Source organism: Cebus imitator, unplaced genomic scaffold, assembly GCF_001604975.1.
Source record: "Cebus imitator isolate Cc_AM_T3 unplaced genomic scaffold, Cebus_imitator-1.0 Scaffold393, whole genome shotgun sequence".
Taxonomy (NCBI): Eukaryota; Metazoa; Chordata; class Mammalia; order Primates; family Cebidae; genus Cebus; species Cebus imitator.
The window spans coordinates 41,992-46,002 of NW_016107708.1; positions in this window are offsets into that span (position 1 = coordinate 41,992).

The following is a 4,011-nucleotide window of genomic DNA, read 5'->3' on the forward strand; positions in this document are numbered from 1 at the left end:
TGTTGTTGCCCAGACTGGAGTGCAACGGCACGCCCTCGGCTCACTGCAACCTCCGCCTCCTGGGTTCAAGCAATTCTCCTGCCTCAGCCTCCCGAGTAGCTGGGACTACAGGCACGCACCATCATGCCCAGCTAATTTTTGTATTTTTAGTAGAGATAGGGTTTCACCTTGTTGACCAGGATGGTCTCGATCTCTTGACCTCGTGATCCACCCGCCTCGGCCCGGCCCTCTTTTATTCCTTTACTTTCCTAATAACCTTGCTTTTACTGTACTCTACGGACTCGCCCTAAATTCTTTCTTGCACGAGATCCAAGAACCCTCTCTTAGGGTCTGGATGGAGACCCCTTTCCTGTAACACTTACGGTTGGGCTTGGCCAGCGGGAAGGACCGTAGGAGATGGATGGAAGGGAACAAGCAGGGACAGATGAGTATTTCCATCTTTCCTCCTGCTGGCTTGTGCCCTCTGCCATGAGTTGGCTGTGTCCCTTCACCAAATGCCATATCTTTTGTCTAGTGTCCCTCTCCATACACTACACTCTCCTCTTCCATAATCTCTTGCATCTCCTGCCCCTCCTGGCCAAGTTGTTCCCAGCCTTGAGGCACTGCAGTAGCCTTGCTGGAGTCCTTAACCCCTGTGCGCAAGTTTCTAAACAGTCTCTTATCAAAGTCTCCTCAAATTACCCAGTTTGAGTGCATCATCTTTTCCCTGCCAGGGACCTGAGTAAAGCAACGCCTAAAATGCTTGCGGAATTACATCAGCCAGAAATCTCATCATTGGGAACGTCCTGATGATTCCAGCATTTCTGAATTTCTGTAAGTGAGACAGCAACATAGAAGACAACTGCTGGTGATGTGGTCACACTGCAATGAGAACATCTGGGCAGGGCAATTAATACACCCCAAGACATCTTTCTTTTTGGAAAACTACCCCCCCACCAGTAACTCCTATTGCTTTAACTTGCTTTAACAACAAAATGGTAATTCAAAGAGATACTTTTTTTTTTAAAGGCTCTCTGGCAAATTTCTACTCTACCTTCCTTAAGAATAAGACAAAAAAAGCCAGGAGCAGTGGCTCACACCTGTAATCCCAGCACTTTGGGAGGCTGAGGTGGGTGGATCACCTCAGGTCAGGAGTTCAAGACCAGCCTGGCCAACATGGTGAAACCCTATCTCTACAAAAATACAAAAAAATTTAGCTGGGCACGATGGTGCGTGTCTGTAATCCCAGCTACTCGGGAGGCTGAGGCAGGAGAATCCCTTGAATCCAGGAGACAGAGGTTGAAGTGAGCCGAGATCGTGCCATTGCACTCCAGCCTGGGCGACAGAGCTAGACTCCATCTGAGGGTGGGGGTGGCGGGGAGGAAAGAACAAGACAAAACAAAAGAGGAACCAGCAGCGCACAGGGCCTTGGAAGGAGTCCAATTAAGGAGCACGACCGAAAGGAGGGAGAAGAGCCATAGAGAGCCAAGCCAGGAGGGGGCGAATCTGTTCCGGTCCGGGTGCATACAGCCGGTAACCGGGTATCCGTGAAGGCGCCAGGGGCTCAGTTCCTGGTGACCTCGTCTTGGCGGGTGCCGAGGCAGAGTCTGCTCAGAGGGAGAAGGCGGGGCAGGGCTGGCGCAGTCACTTTCCGTTGTTCTCAGCTGCACGTGGGATCATGGCAGTGTCACAGCGAGGAGCACTCAGCCAGGCTTGCTCCCCCAAGTTCACACGGGCTGCCCTTGTGGGGCTGCCCCCCACAAGGCCTCAGACCCCACCCTTGTCTTCCAGCCTGAAGGCGAGGGCCTTGCAGGCTTTGGCAGAGGAGGTGAATGTCTTAAACCTGTGAGGCAGAGGTTGCAGTGAAGCAAGACTATGCCATTGCAATCTAAAAAGAGCAACAAAAGCAAAAAAAAAAAAAAAAAAAAAGCAAATATGAAATACGAACTGAGCTGTCAGCAGCAAGGGGTTGGGGGTGGTGTATCATCCTGATAAAGAGAGTCTAGACACCTAGACACCCAACAGCTTCAGTATAATACCACAGGTAATAAATGAAATGTAGCATTTTAAGTCAGTGAAAAGGATGGATAGCCAATAAATATGATTGAGATCATTGGCTATCCTTTTGAAAAAAAGAAAGTTTGGTCTACACCTCCCACCTTGAATGAAAACAGTTTCCAAAATGGACCCGAGATTTACTCATTGTAACAAACAAACAAATGACAAATGAACTGTATTACTTATCTATCTCTATCCGCAAAACAAATTAACTCCAGATTCAGCAGCTTTAAACGACACACATTTATTATCCCAGGTTCTGAGGGTCAAGCATCCAGGAGCAGCATAACTGGGTTCTGGCTTGGTATCTCTCATCAGGTTGCAGACAAATGCTGGCCCAGGCTGCAGTTTCATTGTTGCTGTGTTTTAAGACATGGGGTCTCACCATGTTGCCCAGGCTGGAGTACAGTGTCTATTTACAGGCACAATCATAATGTCATAACTACAGCCTCAAACTCCTTGGCTCAAACTCTCCTCCTGCCTCAGCCTCCTGAGTAGCTGGGACTACAGGCATATGGCACCAGCGGGCAGCAGTCATTTGAAGGCTCAACTGGAGGAGGATCCCCTTTCAAGGTCACTCAGGTTGTTGTTGGCCAACCTCAATTCCCCGTTGATTGTTGGCCTGAGACCTCATTTCTCACCACTCGTTCATGCCAAGTCCAACCCAGATGTGCCCAGTGGAGCAGCTCTCTTGCAAGCAGTGAGTCAGGGAGTTCCAGCTCTCTATCCAGAAACCCCACTGTCCCCAGGACTCTTAGATTCTTCTCCTGCATCCACTGAGCTGGGACATGAGAGAACATGGAAGGTTGCATGAAAAGTATGAAGAGCCATCCCTGAAAAAGGCACACATCACTTCTCCCCGCAGTCCGTTGGCCAGAATTAGGCATGATGCCAGGGGACTGGGAAACATAGCTCTCCTGTGTGCCCAGGAGAAAAATAAATCTGTTTGGTGAGCACATGGTACTGTGTCTGCCATGGCCTTATAAACAAGAGTCTCTGCTCTTCACCAGCCAGGGCTTGGCTATCCAATGGAAGAACTCCTTCTTTTCAATTCTTCGAATCATGAGTCAAGTGACTCAATGACTGAGTCAATGGGAGAATTAGTGCATCCCAACACCCAAACCCTATGAGGTCTCCAGCTTGGTCTGGTTTCATTGGCCCACTCATTCCTTCCTTTCCCAGGGAGGCCCTCCTGACTTGTATCAACAACTGCTGAATTACATTACCTGTACAGCGTCAGTGTGATTAGAAGCTTCTAAAATGCTATCCAAGGAAGCTTTGCTGAATATCCTTCTATTTACTTCCTCAGATGCACCCTTGCCTCTTCTCCGCTCTGCCCTGTCCTTGGGAGGCAGATCCAAATGCACTTCCTGTCAGCGCCCTGACCCAGGTGGGTTCTGCCAGCAGGAGGCCCCAGTGGGAATCTGGAAAGTGGAGTGGGAGTGGGGCTGTCAGGTACTTATTTCCCTGGCTCCTGCCTGTCAAGTCACCATGAATAGTAGCGTCTTTAACTTTTTTTAAAATGTTGAGGTGCAATTTAAGCTGGGCAAATTTAGTGCTGGTCTGTAGTCTCAGCTACTCTGGAAGCTTGAAGCCAGGAGCTCAGGACCACCCTGAGTAACACAGCAAGACTCTGTCTCAAACAAACAAACAAAACCAGGCAATGACAAAAAAATGAGATAACATTCACAAGTTGGCTCAGTGCGGTGACTCATGCCAGTTATCCCAGCACTTGGAGAGGCTGAGATGGGCAGATTACTACTTGAGGTCAGAAGGTCAGTGGCCTACATAGTAAAGCCCATCTCTACTAAAAATACAAAAATTAGCTGGGCATGGTGGCACACGCTTGTCATCTCAGGTACTTGGGAGGCTGAGGCAGGAGGATAGCTTGAATCCAGGAGGCAGAGGCTGCAGTGAGCCAAGATTGTGCCACTGTACTCCAGCCTGGGCAACAGAGTGAGACCCTGTCTCAAA